The 18,767-nt window shown below is 42.9% G+C and overlaps 1 protein-coding gene across 2 annotated transcripts in view; it reads right to left on the bottom strand.

Moving 5' to 3' along the window:
* Positions 1 to 18,767, bottom strand: part of SMG6 (SMG6 nonsense mediated mRNA decay factor) — a 260,817-nt gene that overhangs the window by 86,664 nt on the left and 155,386 nt on the right. The window lies entirely within an intron of this gene.

Genomic DNA, 18,767 nt, shown 5'->3' with positions numbered 1-18,767 from the left:
CGTGATCGATTACAGGTGGATCCTGTGTGTGAGAGCCACGCAGGACCCGCTGGTCACTGAACCAGTTAGTCCCGCAGACCTGACAGATTCAGGTCTTAGCGAACGGTCAGCTGCTCTGTATACAGAATACAAAGCAGCTGTATCTCAAAAAGTAGAAATAATTTTTAATAAACTGTATTTAGGAAGTTGCACTGATGCACAATTTTATTTAAAAAAAACACAAAAAAAACAATACGATATCAAAAGGTGTAATACAACACAATATAAAACAATAAGTAACTTTGGATATTTTTTGGAGTTTTTTTTCTTTATTTCAAATAACTACTGTCAACTTTGCTGGGTGACCTTTGTTTGCAGAGTGCATGTAAATACGAGAACGCTTTATTCTAACTGGGTAACGGTCATCTCACCTCCCACAATGAAATTCTGTCAGCAGGAAGTATAATTTAAACCATGCTAAAAACCATCTTTAAACTCAAAATCGGTACTGTGCAAGTAAAGCAAACTACTGTATTTGGAAAATGAATAACTTTTTGTTGCTTTATGCTGTAAAATATGCTAAAAGTGAAGGTCCAATTTAAGCCAAGTGTCAATTATATTCAGTTCCTGAGCAGGCCTGGACAAATCACAGAAGTAGCCAATGGGGCAGATTTACTACGGTTCCTGAGCCAGTTCTAATAAACAATTCATTGGCGTAAGATGCATATCTTTCGGCTGGCCGTGCACCACAAGTGTGGTTATAACGACCGTGGCTGTCCGCCATCCATTCCCCTCCATCAGACACAAAATAAAGAAACACACTCACACTCATCTCTCCTCTTTGCTTCCCCTCAGGTCATACAAGGGCCTAATGCCGACCGGGCCTTACATACGAGGCAGCACTCAGCGTCCAGTGTGCTGCATCGTATACGACTTTCTGAGGCTTCCCGACGTCAGTACCTTGTATACACAAAGTTGCTGAGGGAGCTTGAAGGGACCCAGAGGGAAGAAGCAGAGAGGTGAATATACATTTTTTTTTTATTCCGATGGGGAAGGAGGTATAGGGATTCTACCATGCTACACCCCACGGAGTGATATCTGCACGAAGAGATGGCATAGATCTTCGCTTTAATTTACGCCAGTTCCCTGGCATAAATTATAATTAATTTGTTAGGGCTATGATGACCCCACCCCATTTTAGTAAACCCCGCCCTTTTTCAAAAGTGCTGAGGGCGGTGTAAAATGCCAAAAAGTTTAGATTTTCAGCGCAAATCCGTGACTTTTCTACGCCAGAAAAGGTTGATCAATTCCTCAATAAATGTATACATTTTAAACCAGCTGCTGACTATGTTTTTTTTCTCCATTGACGCCTATGGAAGTTCTTACTGTAAGGCCACTAAAAAAAATCAAATTGGCTCTTGGAGTTTTCCAAATGACTAAAAGTCTTCAGTATTTATCCATCCCCATTCAGAAGCGAGAACTGGTTTCTTATTGTAACAATACCAGTAAATTACATAAACTATCAGGCCAACATGTGATCTTATCGCTAACTTCAACCTCAAGATCAAAACTTTCCAATGAAATTAAGGTCAAAATTTGTTTTCAAATCAAAGCAACACAAACAAAAGAAGAAAACAAGAAGAGAAATATTCAGTATACACAAGTTAATGACAAACACATAAAATTAGATTCAACTCGTGATATTTTTTTGTTAAAGCAAAATGGAAGAGATCAACAATTTTGCAAACGCTGGTTCAGTCAGAGTCCGGGAACACATCATCCATGGTAACTGTACAAAAGATGGAAACTTTCATCGTAACGAAAGATCTGAGCAATAAATGAGGAGATTCCAGGTGCCAAATCTCTAGAGCTGCCTCATTTGGCTGAGGTTCTACACCAGGAAACGCCCGCTGACAAAAAACATCTTGCCACTGAGCACGTGATGGCAGTTGGCGAGAACACTGTGTACCACTGACATATAATTCCTCTCCCCACAGTAGAATGAAAAGTTCCCCCTTCACATCTTTTCCTGTCGGAAGGGTTCATCTTCGAGCCCTCTAAAATCTGTCAAAAACGTGCAGATGAAAAAAAAACATGGGATGAAATAAACAGTGGGAAGGCTGGTCAGTGAGGTAATGGGAACAGCGTGGACTCTGCAAAGCCAAATAGTGTTTTAATAGTTAAAAGGACTGAACTTGACATAACCCCAGGAAAGATCCTGTTCTGCCCCTCAGGTCTGACAGATATCAGAACAGAGCAGGCACCGGATGCATGAGAAGTGGGGGGCACAGGCCTCCAGGGAGATAAAGTTGCACGTCCGTGCCCTTAACCCTCAGAATGCCCCTGCTGCCCGCTTTGGGCCGAGCACTTCCGGTTCACACACATCCTGTGCCAGAAAGCAGCGCCAAGTCACACAGAAAAGGCTCGCAAAGTAAACAAACTGAACACAACAACTGTGACAAGAAGAGAGGCAGAGAAACAGACAATCATGAATATGAGAGGCCAAGAGAAAGGGAAAGAATGAGACGAGGAATAGAAGGAGAGCCGGGTCCAACAATGATCAGGTTTCACTCCGCTCACGGCTAAAAGCCCAGAGCACCTATCCAAAAAGAATGTATATTCACCTTGGTAACAGAACTAAACTCTCTCCCTGAAGCTCAGCTCAATACTCTTCAATAAGGAACAGTTACCAGGTGATCGGCTGACCTCTCAAAGCCCTCAGCTCAGACTTGTGTATAATAAGGCCGGCATATGGGGTTATAAAAACACTAATGTTCACAATTATCTACAAACAATAAATCACGGGTGGACTATTAGATTAACATACAACCTCTATGCAAGGGGCAACATATTTTACCATACTCCGGAGTCTATTAGTTAATGTATGCTGGAACATTTAGTTCATCAGCTGGGGTGGAGTCACCGGATTATCTAAACTCTCCGGATCTTTTATTTTTTTTATCGAAATCTGATTATTATGGCAGAGATACGTTCATGCCTCTGCTCTGAGCTAAACTGTTTGCAAAGGACTGCCTGATAAACCCAAAACAAGGCTAAAAAAGTTAGTCAGTGTATCCACCAGTCGGTCTCGGATTCAGATGTAGCGCATCACAAATGGATTAGAACCGTAATGACTCAAATGAAGAGAAAAAAAGCATAGCTTTCTCTGCCTCAGCCTGCATTATTAATCAGATATTGTATTAAAAAAAACTGGAAATAAAACAAACAAGAGTAAAAAAAATACATTTAGGGGAGGAACGGAGGAGATGAACGTCTCCGCCTGTATACTAAAATGGACACTAACTTTTCAAACAACTAAGGCCTCATGCACACGTCCTTCACCGTTTTCACGTCCGTTTAAAACGGATCCATGAATCTGTTGTGACATCCGTGTGGTTTCCGTTGTCACTCCACATCCGTTCTGTTTTAAACGGACATTGTGCTTCCATTTGTCTTCCGTTTTAAACAGACCGTTAAAATCCATCTTGTGTGTTGGATGCAGGGAACATTGGTACGCCCTGCCGTTGCTTGGCAACGGAGCCGTGAAAAACGGACGGCACACCGATGCCTTCCGTGTGCCGTCCGTTGTTTTGACGGACCCATAGGCTTCAATGGGAGAGACAGACACTGAACACCGGATAGAATTAGGACATGTTCTACTTTTGACGGAACGGACGCATGGAACAGTTTAGACAACGGAAGTTTGCATGGCCTCATAGAAATGAATAAGTCAGTGTGCTATCCGTTAAAAAAAACGGATAGCACCCTGAAGAAGAGAACTGAATTGGGCATGAGGCCTTATGCTGATCTAATAGTAAACCTGATATACAGTGGATATAAAAAGTCTAGATACCCCTATTAAAATGACAGTTTTTGTCATGTTACAAACTCAGTACAAGATGAATCATTTAAAGAACTTTTTCAACCTTTGATGTGACCCATATTCTGTACAATTCTATTGAAAAACAAACTGAAATCTTTTAGGGTGGAAAAATAAAAAACAAAAATAATGTGTTTGCATAAATATACACACCCTTAAACTAATACTTTGTTGAATTACCCTTTGACTTTATGACAGCATTCAGTCTTTTGGGTAGAAGTCTATCAGCACGGCACATCTTGACTTGGCAATTGTTGCTCACTCTTCCTTTAAAAAGCGCTCCAAATCTGTCCGATTGCGAGGGCATCTCCTGTGTACACAGCCCTCTTCAGGTCACCCCACAGATTTTCAATGGGATTCAGTATTGTGCTCTGGCTAGGCCATTCCAAAACCTTGATCTTCTTCTCGTGAAGCCATTCTTTTGTTGATTTGGAGGTTCTGCTTTGGGTCGTTGTCGTGCTGAAAGGTGAAATTCCTCTTCATCTTCTTAGAAAGAGGCCTGCAGGTTTTGTGCCAACATTGACTGATATTTTGAACGTTTCATAATTCCCTTCAACTTGACTAAAGCCCAAGTTCCAGCTGCAGAAAAACAGCCCCAAAGCATAATGCTGCCTCCACCATTCTTCACTGTGGGTATGATGTTCTTTTGGTGATGGGCAGTGTTGGCTTTGCGCAAACATACCTTTTGGAATTATGGCCAAATAGTTCAACCTTGGTCTCATCAGACCATAACACGTTTTCCCACATGCTTTTGGCAGACTTGATGGAGGGCTTTGCAAAACCTAGCCGGGCTTGGATGTTTTTATTTGTTAGAAAAGGCCTTCATCTTGCCACCCAGCCCCACAGCCCAGACGTATGAAGAAAATCGGAGATTGTTGTCACATGCACTACACAACCAATACCTGACAGAAAGTCCTGCATTTCCTTTAATATTGCTGTAGGCCTCTTGGTAGCCTCCCGGACTAATTTTTGTCTAGTCTTTCCATCAAGCTTTGAGGGACGTCCAGTTCTTGGTAATGTCACTGTTGTGCCAAATGTCATCCACTTCTTGATGACTGTCTTCACTTTGTTGCATGGTATAACTAGTGCCTTGGAAATTCTTTGGTACCCTTCTCCTGACTGATGCCTTTCAACAATCAGATCCCTTTGATGTGTTGTAAGCTCTTTACGGGCCATGGCTTTTTGCTGTCACATGCAACAAAGATAATGTCAGGAAAATCCAAATAGAACAGCTGAACTTTATATGGGGTTACTCAGAATCACTTTAAATAATGGCAGCCGTGTACTGACTACTATTTAAAATGAGTTTAAATGTGATTGGCTAATTTTGAACACAACCACATCCCCAATTATAAGAGGGTGTTCACACTTATGCAACCACATTATTTTTGTTTTTATGTTTATTTTTCCCCGATCAATGATTTCTGTTTTTTTTTCCAATGGAATTGTACAGATTATGGGTCACAATAAAAGGTGGAAAAGGTTTTGAAATGATTCATCATGTACTGATTTTGTAACATGACAAAAACTGGCATTTTAACAGGGGTGTGTAAACTTTTTATATCCACTGTAGATCAACTTTGTGATTTACAGTACTTACTGTTGAAATGTAGTTGTTTTATCCATGCAAATGATATATGAAGTTACCACCACTGTTTGTCCTTCTTGTAATCTGCTGTCCACCCCCTGTTGTCAAGTAAAGTCAAACCCTGTTACAGACGGGCTGCAGAATGTGGGTTTGTGTCTCTTCACTGCCTATCCATACAATTCTATGGAGAAAAGGGGGAGCAGGAGCCGAGTGAGTCCCACAGACACACTGCATGCAAGTCTATGGAAAGGGGAGGCAGACGTAGAGAGAGAAAGAGCGGAGATACAGGCTGATGGTAAGATTTATATGTCCCCTGCAGTGCTAGATTCTCAGCTCACTGCTCATTACTGCTGTATAGCCTCCTCCATGGGCGCGCCTGCTTCTCTCTCTCTTATGTGTGCTGTGTATAGACGACATGATAGCCGTTCCACTCTACCCACTAATTCTCAACTAAGAATTAGAGGGCCTGCAGAAGGGAAACTGATAAAAAATGCAAAAGTACAAGTCATTTAAAATCGCCAGAAATTGTGTTATTCCTCATGTACACAGATATGACAACTTATTCTGAAAAGTTAGGTACCCTATAAATTACGTATATAAAGCTAAGTGATAAAAGGTGCCACAAGTGGTTCTGTAAGGGCACGAATACTAGACTTGGCCATGAAAAGCAGAATATCCTGTTAGCTATAAATTTAGGCCATTAAAACATGACACAGAATCTGGAAACCTAAATTTGATATTTTTAATTTAACCCCTTAACGCACCATGACGCAACTGTACGTCATGGTTTGCCCTGCATTAAGGCACCATGAAGTACAGTTACGTCATGGTGCTTTTCCGTCACCATGTCAAAACACATGGTGACAGAACAGTGACATCGGCTGTCATAGGCAGCCGACAGTCACTGTGACTCGTCGGGGGAACAATCGCGGCGCGGCGCCGTCAGCGATCGCTGTGATTGGTCAGTCAGTAGAGACTGACCAATCACAGTATTGCAGCATGGTTACCCGGCTAAAAGAGCCGGGTAGCCACGCTAGCCAATCGGCTGTTGGCAACAGGAGGCCTAACAATGGTGCCCCCGTCTGCCACGTACGGCGGCCTGGAGGCGGGGCTTAAAAGGTATCCGGCCACAGAAGAAAGATGGCGGCGGGCTCAGAAGCTGAGCCTGCGCCATCAGCCGATGGATGTCAGCTGTTTGTTACAGCTGACATCCTGCTGTAACAGCAGGGAACGGAGCTAGCTCCGGTCCCTGCCATTAACACCTTAGATGCCGCAATGGCGGCATCTTAGGTGTTTCCAGGTGACCGGCATCGCTGCGATGGAGTCGCACGGATGCCGATCGTTACTATGGGAACCGGAGGCCAACAATTGCTTCCTGGTCTCCCATGTACAGAAGCCTATTAGGCCCCACCCGGTGGCGGAGCCTAATAGGCTTGCTGTCAGTGAATATCTGACAGCTCTAATGCATTGCACTACGTGGGTAGTGCAATGTATTAGAATAAAGATGACAGGTGCAGGTCTTCAAGTCCACTAGTGGGACAAAAAAAAGTTATAAAAAAGTTCAAAGTTAAAAAATTAAAAACTTTTAAAACCTTTTTTCCTATAATTAGTCTTTTATTATAGGAAAAAAATGAAACCGTTAAAAAAGTACACATATTTGGTATCAGTGCGTCCGTAACGACCCAAACTATAAAACTATAATGTTATTTTTTCCGCACGGTGAACACCGCAAAAAAAATTAATAAACAATGCTAGAATCACAATTTTTTGAGTCACCATCCCTTCTAAAGTATAGAATAAAAAATGATAAAAAAAGTCGCACGTACCGCAAAATAGTACCAATAAAAACTACATCCCGTGAGGCGCATGTGCGAAGCTCCACGAACAGGACGCACCTGATGTGAGCTCCGCTCCGGCAGCACTGATCAAGCCGTATTAGCGCCGTTTTACACAGCTCCTTCGCAGCCAAAAAGCCCGGTAATGTGCAGTATGACCCGGACCAACAAATCAAAGCCTCGGGGACCGGCGACTCCATCTCCTTCACAAACTATACCGGAGATCTTCCGCACCACGAGGCAATCCATCATGGCCGACCCGGCCGAAGCTCAGGTCAATGAGAGTTCGTCAGCGGCGGATACATCCCTGCCGCCCTCACCTTCAGCGACCACTACTCACACTGACACTGATGATTTATTCAGGAATATTGCAGCATTGTTCCGAACGGAACTAACACAGGCGGTGTCCGAATTTTCCCGCCAAATACATGAAGTGGGCCAACGAGTCTCTGACATAGAGACCCGAGCTGATGACATGGCGGATGCTCTGGAGACGGACCGCAGAGATATTGACACACACGCAACACAGTTGGAGGCACTGGAATTGAAATGAGAAGATCTTGAGAATAGGTCCCGGAGAGGGAATCTGCGGGTCAGAGGCCTACCGGAAACCGTTACAGAACTGGAAGCCACTCTCACCAAGCTGTTTCGTACCCTCGTAGCTCAAGCTGCCATTGATTTATTTCGGATGGATAGGGTTCACAGAGCCCAGACGCGACCACCAGGATTTACCGCGTGATGTGATACTGAAGTTTCATTATCCAGAGGCAAGAGATCGGATCCTAATGGCGGCACGGAGTCTCTCAGCCCTACCGGGTATGCCACCCTTAGTCCACTTGCATGCGGACTTGGCACCTTCTACACTCCAACGTCGAAGAGAAATGCGAGACATCACTCAAGCTCTACAGACGGCCCAGGTCCGTTACCGATGGGGATTCCCCTTTTCGTTTAATTTCCAGGTCAACAACAGAACCTATGTGGTTAAATCGCTGGTAGAGGGTCGAGATGCCTTGCGTTGTGCTGGACTCCCAATGGTCCCTGCCTCAGCCCTTCCGCCCAGACCTCAACGACCGACTAGGACCTGGACGCCCGGGCCGAGAACCTCGAACTCCACTACTAGGCTGCCCGATCCCCGGGGGCTAGGAGGACACAATGTATAAGGATCTTCTTCTTTCGCTTGATATCCAGATGAGTATCATGCCCTATGGGGAACTACATTATTTCTGTATGCTCCGTCTTATCTAGGCTATAATCGCTATTTCTTGTACCAAGGAACTTTCCGGCTAGATCCCATCATCAGGCTTAGTGCTGCTGGCCACTATGCTGGCCTTTTTTGTGAGAATTGCTGTAGCAGAGATGTGCACCCCGGGAGGCACTACCTGTCTGCGGAATACTCCACAGAATAGTTGGACACTTGTCCATTGTTTTTTGTTTAACCTGTTTATCTCGCTCTCTATGCCATATACGAGCCTATATGCGAAAAGTACCAGTCACTTACTCCCGCTACACTGTATGCCTAGTAATTTTCTGCTTTGTGTAACTGCCGAGCGTATGCCACTTCCTTCCTTGTACTATGTGTAGAGTACTAAGTCATAATGTGAGGGGTTTCAATTCACCGCAGAAAAGGAGAAAAGCATTTCTCTCCTATGTTAAGCATAACACCGATGTTATTTGTTTGCAGGAATCCCATTTCACACCTACGTCTCATCCTAAATTCTTTCATCCCCGGTATACTACATTTTACTCTGCTACATTTCCCTCTAAATCACGCGGAGTGATCACCTTAATTAAGAATAGTCTTCCTATCCAGGTCACTGAGACTATAGTAGACCCCCAGGGCAGATTTGTGATCATACTAGTTGTGTTATATGATAAAGTCATATGTATAGTGAATTCTTACGCTCCAAATGAAGACCCGCTTCAGTTTTTTGACGGGTTACATGATACCTTACTCACTCTACAGTACCAACACTTAATATGGAGTGGGGATTTTAATTTTGTGATGAACACTACACTAGACCGTTCCTCGCCCGCTCCCTGTAGACGCACGCGTACTCAAGCGGCTTCGATCAATAAGATTATGGGCTCGCTTTCTATTGCAGATACTTGGAGAGAATATAATGGGGCGCAACGGGGTTATACATACTTCTCTCCGGTACATCGTCTATACACCCGGATGGACATGATCCTGGCCTCAACTAACTCCCTCCCCTTATTGGCCTACTCTAGACATATCCTGTCGGCCTGGTCGGCTCAGGATATAGTTCTAGCTGAATTTGACTTTTCCAAACAAGGCGCCATGCCCTTCTCCTGGAGGCTCAATGAGTCACTCTTATCTAACCCTACGGTTCAGCTCCAGATTCAGACTGAACTCTCTCAGTACTTTATGGACAACTCCACTCCTGATGTTAACTCACATACTGTGTGGCTTGCCCATAAAGCATTTATAAGGGGCAGGATAATAGCAATGGCTTCTCGTTGTAAAAAAGAACGGTCTCAGGCTCAAAATGCACTTGAAGCTAAACTGGCCCGACTGGTGGCGGCCAATCAACGAAGTCCTTCCTTGTATCTCATTCGTGCTATTAAAGATACTAAGTTCCAGATTGATATGTTACTGACCAACAAGACAGAAAAAGCCCTTAGATGGACTCAGTCAAAATATTATAAATGGGCCAATAAACCAGATAAACTTATGGCCCAACAGCTTAAGGCTCGGCAGCGAATCAATCAGGTGTTTCATCTCACGCCCGGGACAGACCACCTCTAACCCGGACCGTATTCACGAGGTCTTTACCAAGTTCTACCAAACTTTATATGCCAACCCCTCTCCCCTTTCTGAGGCTGCGGTGAGGGATTTTTTAGCCTCTGTCAACATCCCTCAACTTCCCGAAACGGATATTGAATTTTTGAATGCCGAGATTTCGAGCGATGAGGTAGAAGACACTATTAAAGAGTTGAAATTGGGGAAGGCCCCGGGACCCGATGAATTCACGGCCTTATACTACAAAAAATTCTCCCAGCAGTTAGTCCCGCATATAGTAAGCTTTTGTACGGACCTGATGAAGGGTCGGCCCATGCCTACTGAATTTCTCTCCGCCATGATTACAGTTATTCCAAAACCTAACAAGGACCCCTTGATGGCAGGTAATTACAGACAGATATCGTTACTTAACCTAGACACTAAAATATTTACTTCTATTCTAGTCAAACGGTTGAACAGGTTTATGTCTCAATTAATTCATAGAGATCAAGTAGGATTTATTCCAGGACGGGAAGCACCTGATAATGTTAGGAAAATCCTCAATACTATACATTCAGCCAACGTCACTAAATCCAAGATGGTCCTTCTAGCATTAGACATCGAAAAGGCTTTTGATAGCCTTTCCTGGGAATACCTATTTAAAGTATTGGAAAAGGTGGGGATTGGGGGTCCCTTTCTTCGGGCTGTCAAGATAATATACCACAACCCTGAGGCACACCTTAAACTACCAGCTACCACACTTCATCCTATACACATTCGGAGAGGTACTAGACAGGGCTGTCCCCTATCGCCAGCTTTATTTGAACTCGCTATGGAACCGTTAGCGGAACTCATTAGATGTAATCCAAATATTACGGGACCGAATGTTGGTAATAGGGAACAAAAGTTAAGTCTCTTTGCTGATGACCTCATCCTCACTCTCACTAAACCGTCGACTTCCCCCCCCCCCCGAATCTGATGGCGGCTCTCGGCTCCCTCTCCGCAGTCTCAGGATTACGTGTGAATAAATCTAAAACGGAGGCCCTGTATTGTAACGTTCCACCTCCCCTGCAAAAACTGATAGAAATACATTTTGGCTTCCACACCCAAACGCATTACCTCCCCTACTTGGGCATAGCTTTGACCCCCTCCCTTGATACATTGTACAAATACAATTACCCACTGGTATTTAAGACCATTAGGGCTGATATGGCAAAGTGGACTAAACTACCGATCTCTTGGGTGGGTAGAATTAATACGATCAAAATGGTGACCCTTCCCAGATTACTCTATTTTTTAGAACCCTTCCTATCCCCCTTCAGAAGGGTGATCTGCAACTCCTCCAGAAAGACATTTTTAAATTTATTTGGAACGATAAACGCCCCAGAATATCGACACGTGTCATGATGTATCATAAAAGAGTGGGGGGGCTCTCGGTTCCCAATATGCTAAACTACTACAAGGCGGCTAGGGTGGCTCAACTGTTACTAACACATCTCCCGCCAGATAGGGCACCGGTGTGGGTCTCATTGGAGGCGGCTCAAATTACACCTTATTCATGGGGCGAATTGCTGTGGATGGTATCTCCCCTACCGACTACGTTAAAGAATATCTCCCTTCTATCATATCACTCCCTCATCCTATGGCGATCAGTTAGATTCCGACATGGGCTGCAATCCCGATGCTCCCCGCTGCTTTCTATGATTGGAAATCCGGGGTTTCCCTCGGGTCTTCAGAGCTCAAACTATCGTTGGTGGTATTCCAAAAACCTAACAAAAGTTCATGACTTCATTAGGGCTGACCATCTGATTTCATATGCGCAATTCAATGAGGCCCATACCCCCCCTGCCCCTGAGCGTTATAGGGCTATCCAGATGTTTTCTTTTATGCGCAAACTACTTCCTGCCCAAACGAATATGACATACACCCTTTTGGAAAGAATATTACTCTTCTCACCCTCTCGGCTGGGTTTGTTATCTATGGTATATAGTATTTTTAATACTCCACACCCCGATACCAAATTACCGTATATGTTGAAGTGGGAGGAGGACATGGGTACCGCGCTCTCACCTGCACAGTGGAGACAATGCTGTGACACTATTAGTAAGGGTAGCTGGCAGGTATCCTTGGTTGAGACGTTTTAGAGGATGTGCCTTGGATGGTACTATGTACCATATATGGTGGTCTTGCCCACGAGTCTCAACTTTTTGGTCGGGTATCTGTACTTTGATCTCTAATATCTGCCAGTTTACCGTCCCAAAACGGCTTCCTACATGTCTACTAGGAGCCACTCCTCCCAGAATGCCGAATTCTAAATTTAAGCTTGCCCAGTTTATATTCCTAGTGGCTCGAATCTATATAGCGTCCAAGCGGGGTACAGCTGATCTTGATATCTCTATGGTTATTAATGGAGTCAATCGTATAGCTATATTTGAAAAACTTGAGGTTGTGAGAACGGATTCACTCCAGCTCTATCATGCGGTGTGGGACCCATGGCTTTCCTCCCCTCATTCACCAGACTTTCGGTATACTATTACCCTATAATTTGTGGTCCAACAATGTGACACTAGGCTCGCTCTACAGTCATTTTATGGCTCAGTTGGTTGGTTTATATTTTCCCATCCTATGTCCCTCCAAATCCGTTATTTCCCTGTAAATGTCTCCCTGTTTGATACAAGCACTTTCTACTGTATCCTCCTGCGCGAGGATTGATTAAATGTAATTGTATATCACATTTCTGAACCGATATACCAATAAATACCTTTTGAAACTAAAAACTACATCCCGTCCTGCAAGAAACAAGTCCTTACACAGCCTTGTCAACGCAAAAATAAAAAAGTAATAGCTCTCAGAGTATGGTGACACAAAAAATATTATAATTTTTTTTTTTAATTGTTTTTTTTTTTTTTGTGCAAACGCTGCAAAACACAAAAAAACCTATATATATATATGGTATCGCTGTAATCATATCGACCCGCATAATAAAGTAAAATATCATTTATAGCCCAGGGTGAACACCGTAAAAAAAAAAAAAAAAAAAACATGGTCAGAATGGATGGTTTTTGGTCCCCTTGCTTGCCAAAAAAAATGGAATAAAAAGTGATCAAAAAAAATCGCACGTACCCCAAAATGGTACCAATGAAAAGTACAGATTGTCCCGCAACAAATAAGCACTCACACTGCTCCGGTGGTGAAAAAATAAAAAAGTTCTGGTTCTCAGAATATGGCGATGAAAAATGTGAAGTGTTCCAAAAGCGGTTAAGATCGGGCGCCATTTATCAGTGCAACACCGGCCACATATCTGCGGATTATTATTTATTTGCCGCATTATTATACCCTCTTATTATGCCCTGATGTACTCCGCACAGATTACATATACCCCCACATTATAAACTGAAATTCCAGCAAAACCCCTAACAGAACAAATACCAAGAGAAATCTACGCTCCAAAAGACAAATGGTGTCCCTCCCTTCTGAGCACTACAGCGTGCCCAAACAGCAGTTTACGTCCACAGATCTGGCATTGCCATACCCGGGAGTACAACATATTGTGCACTAAAATGGCATATCAGTGGAAAATTGCAATTTTCACTTTGCATCATCCACTGGGCACTAATTTCTAATGTAAAATCACCTGTGGGGTCAAAATGCTCACTACACCACTTAAAATGCCCTAAGGAGTTGTAGTTTCCAATATGGGGGTCACTACTTGGGGTGTTTGTTTTACTATTTGACTTCCGAGCCCTTCAATTGTGGGCCGATGCTGTGAAAAATCACCAAAATAGACCTTAAATGCGCATGGTGCTCTTCACTTCTGAGCCCTGTCTTGTGCAGGCAAATGATAAATGCCTTGAGGGGTGAAGTTTCCAAAATGGGGTCACTTCTTGGGGCTTCCACTGTACTCTGGTAACTCAGGGGTTTTGCATATGCGACATGGCGCCCAAAAACCAATACAGCAAAATCTGCATGACAAATCGTGCTCCTGCCTTTCTGAGCCCTGCCGTGTGTCCAAACAGCAGTTTATGACCACATGTGGGGATTTGCCGTAATCGGGAGAAATTGCTTTTCAAATATTGGGGCTCTTTTTCTCCAGTATCCCTTGTGAAAATGAAGACATTCTACAATTTAGTGGATTTTCATTTTCACAGCCTAATTTCAATAAATTCTGCAAAAGACCTGTGGGGTCTAAATGCTCACTATACCCATAGATTCCTTGAGGGGTGTAGTTTTCCAAATGGGGGTCACTTTTGTGGGGTTTCCACTGTTTTGGCCTCTCAAGGTCTTTGCAAATGAAACATGGCACCTGAAAAACAATCAAACAAAATTTGAGCTCCAAAAGCCAAATGGTGCTCCTTCCCTTCTGAGCCCTGCTGTGGGTCCAAACTGCAGTTTATTACCACATATGGGGTATTGCCATACTCAGAAGAGTTTGCTTTACAAATGTTGGGGTTCTTTTTCTCCTTTATCTTTGTAAATTGAAAAATCGGAGCTAAAACGACATTTTATTAGAAAAAATTTAGATTTTCAATTTCACTGCATAATTCCCATAAATTCAGCAAAAACTGTGTAGGGTCAAAATGCTAACTATACCCCTAGAAAAATTCCTTGAGGGGTGTAGTTTCCAAAATGGTGTCACTTTTGGGGAGTTTCCACTGTTATGGTCCCTCCAGGGCTTTGCAAACACGACATGGCACCGAAAACCATTCCAGCAAAATCTGCGCTCCAAAATCCAAATGGCCCTCGTTCGCTTCTGAGCCCTGCCGTGTGTCCAAACAGCCGTTTATTACCAGATATGGGGTATTGCTGTAATCAGGAGACATTGCTTTACAAATGTTGGGGTGCTTTTTCTCCTTTATTCCTTGTAAAAACTAAAACATCGTATGATTTTCATTTTCACAGACCAGTTCCAATAAATGTAGCAAAAAACCTGTGGGCTAAAAATGCTCACTATACCTCTTGAAAAATTCCTTGAGGGGTGTAGTTTCCAAAATGGGGTCACTTTTGGGGGGTTTCCACTGTTTTGGCACCACAAGACCTCTTCAAACCGGACATGGTGCCTAAAATATATTCAAATAAAATAAGGCCCCAAAATCCACTAGGTGCTGCTTCGCTTCTGAGGCCGGTGTTTGTCCATAAGCGCACTAGGGCCACATGTGGGATATTTATAAAAACTGCAGAATCTGGGCAATAAGTATTGAGTTGCGTTTCTTGGGTAAAACCATCTGTGGTGCAGACAAAACTGTATTACAAATGAATTTCGTTAAAAAAAAAATTGAAATTTGTAAATTTCACCTCTACTTTGCTTTATTTCCTTTGAAATGCCTAAAGGGTTAAAATAATTTCGGAATGCTGTTTTGAATACTTTGAGGTATGCAGTTTTTAAAATGGGGTGATTTATGGGGACTTTCTAATATATAAGGCCCTCAGTCACTTCAGAACTGAACTGGTCCCTGAAAAAATTGCCTTTTGAAATTTTCTTGAAAATGCGAGAAATTGCAGCTAAAGTTCTAAGCCTTGTAACGTCCTAGAAGAATAAAAGGACGTTCAAAAAATGATGCAAACATAAAGAAGACATATGGGAAATGTTAACTAGTAAATATTTTGTGCGGTATTACGATCTGTTTTACAAGCAGATACATTACAATTTAGAAAAATGCAGATTTTTGCAAATTTTCTCTAAATTTTGGTGTTTTTTACAAATAAATATTGAATTTAACGACCACATTTTTTCAGTATCATAAAGTACAACATGTCACGAGAAAACAATCTCAGAATCGCTTGGATATGCAAAAGCATTCTGGAGTTATTACCACATAAAGTAACACATGTAAGATTTGCAAAGGCCAAAACAGGCTTAGACACTAAGGGGTTAAAGAAAAAAAGTGCTATAACAATAAAACATTGCCACCTAGTGGCTGAAGCATTAGAAAAACTTTTCAACGTCATGGTAGATATACTACAACAAATCTAAAACCACAACAAACATAATTTTATGTATAAATTCTAGACTAAGCAAGAATACTCTTGTAATCAGTGTCCGTTATGATAAAAAACGTAAAATTCAACGCCCTAAAAGCATGCCAACAAGGATTTATTAGGCACATAATGTTATCAAACATTGTGCCAATTTCTACTATTTGTCATGGAATCTCTGGCACTGCACAAGACGCAGCACATATCTAATCATGCTCAGGGTTATTTATTATTCTTGGATTTTTGGGGGATGAGGAGGAAAAAGGCAATTTAATATTTTAAACTCGCTAGGTTATAATGTGCAAAAGGGAAAAAAATGGCGTCTGGTACGACTAATAAAAAGCCCAGTAGAGAGAGGATACAGTCGACGATACTGAGATATTCATCTCATTTACGTGCAATGTGGCGCATGACCTGCATCATTTAGCATTACTAGAACTTAGTGCCAGGATCGAAACCATATCACTGGCATTTAACCATAGGGTGAGAACAAAATCACTTGGTATTACAGGGTCGGCCAAGAAAAACAGAACCCGGTTTCCCTTGTGTGGTTTGTACAGGATAATGATGATCGGTCCTTCATCAAAACTTGTCTAAGGGTATGTTCACACGGCGGGGGTCCGTAACGGCTGAAATTACGGGGATGTTTCAGCCTGAAAACATCCCCGTAAATTCAGCCGTACCGGCATGTGCAGGCGCTTGAACGCCGCGTCAATTACGGCCGTAATTAGCGCTGCTATTCATTGGAGTCAATGAATAGCGGCTCCAATTACGGCCAAAGAAGTGACAGGTCACTTCTTTGACGCGGGCGTCTATTTACGCGCCGTCATTTGACAGCGGCGCGTAAATATACGCCTCGTGTGAACAGACAAACGTCTGCCCATTGCTTTCAATGGGCAGATGTTTGTCAGCGCTATTGAGGCGCTATTTTCGGGCGTAATTCGGGGCAAAAACGCCCGATTTACGTCCGTAAATAGGCCGTGTGAACATACCCTTACAGTGAAACGGTTTTTGTTGGCTATAGCAACCAGAGCTCAGCCTTCATTTTACCAGAGCAGTTTAAGAAATAAATTATGTCTATCGTCTCCTACCCTGCCAGTCGAATGGTACTCTTTGCGGAGGGCAGTAGTGTTGGGCGTGAGTGTGTCCAACACGCTGCATTCAATTCAACAAAGAATTGCGGAAGTGGCGTAACAGGATTCGTGGCCCATGTCAAAGAAATAGACAACCAAATAGTTTGACAACTCTTTGTTGTTCCAGACATCCAGTAGAGGATAATGAGTAGTCCGAGGAAATCCACACAGAAAACCATTCCAGCAGACGCGTCAGCAGAAAAACATGTACTGAAGTCGCTTCACCTGAAGCCATACTGAGTGTCATTTGTGCACCTTTGCAATTTTTTTTAAAACAAATAAAAAGGTGAATCAGTGTGATTGGTGCAGCTTTTGAAATAGTTTTTATTAAAAATTATTTTTACTTTTTGAGATACAGCTGCTCTGTATTCTCTATACAGGGCAGCTGTATCTAGCGCTATTCACTGAATCTGTCAGTCCCGCAGACCTGACGGGTCCAGTGACAGCAGGATCCACCTGTAAACTATCACATCTAAGTTATGAACTTACATGTGGAACTGAAACAGCAAATTTAAATTCATGTCCGGGATATCGAACGTTCGGTGTTAAAGGTGTTCCGGCACAACTTTGCATAGCCACTGGCGGTAGCCATTTCCAGCAACTCCTGTGACAGTTAAGTACCGGTATGTCATTCATCCAGCATCCTATACATACCACACAAGAGAAACAGGGCTCTATTTTTCGTGGCTGGCCCTATATATTAAATAGATTTCTTGTTCCTTTTAAGATTCAGTGTGTCTCAACACCACCTGTCATAGTTGTGAGTGATTTGCAACCAACAAAATGTTGTGGACCTCCGCTTTAGGGTAATGAGCCCTGGTGGGGGGGCAGGAAAAATACCTCTGCTCCAGAACGAAGAAAACGGTGTCTCTAGTGCCACCTATACTAGAAACTTCAGTGACAAACGTGGAAAAGCTGCAACAAAACTTGCATGCATTTACATATGCCATCCCACTACATCCGTGTGGGCATGCCCCCTTATTCTCAAAGTGCAACTTAGGGAGAAAAGAAACAAAAAAATGCATTGCTTTGCTTTAGATGAAGAGTGCCATAATGTTTAATATTGTACAATGGTAGATTTTCTTCACGGAGGAACATTTTCTCCTAGGACTTCTGCCTTAAAGGTGTTTAACTGACGAAAGCTACTAAACATATTTCAGAAACGCCATATTTAAGCATGTGTGAGGATAACATTAACCCTTGACAGCGATTTTGCTCTAAATCAAATTGGTCCCTTCTAGGATCAACCTCCCAGTAGTACGCATGCGAAGGACAAATCATGTAACAACCCCATTCAGTCAGTAGATTGAGATATCCAAGTGCCGTATAGAATGAGCGAATTGGCCAGGTCAAAGCACATATACAAATCTGTCGATGGAAGTTAGGATATAAGCCCCTGCTCTGTGGGTCTCGCACATAACAATTGGCTCCCCCCTCCCATTGACATATGGATGGAGTCCTAAGCTCTGTTTATTTCAGCAGGATGGCAAAAATAACAGTTCATTTACTTTTTATTGCCTAAAATTCCAGGGTTTAATATAACTGTCAGTTTGAGTGGAGGCCAGCTGCTGTTTGATAGGTTGCAGAGTGTTTCAGTGGTCCCCTCTCAGCGTATGCTGGTATTAATTAAAGCACGTTA

Source organism: Rhinoderma darwinii, chromosome 2, assembly GCF_050947455.1.
Source record: "Rhinoderma darwinii isolate aRhiDar2 chromosome 2, aRhiDar2.hap1, whole genome shotgun sequence".
Classification (NCBI taxonomy): Eukaryota; Metazoa; Chordata; class Amphibia; order Anura; family Rhinodermatidae; genus Rhinoderma; species Rhinoderma darwinii.
This window is presented reverse-complemented; position numbering and strand designations above follow the sequence as displayed.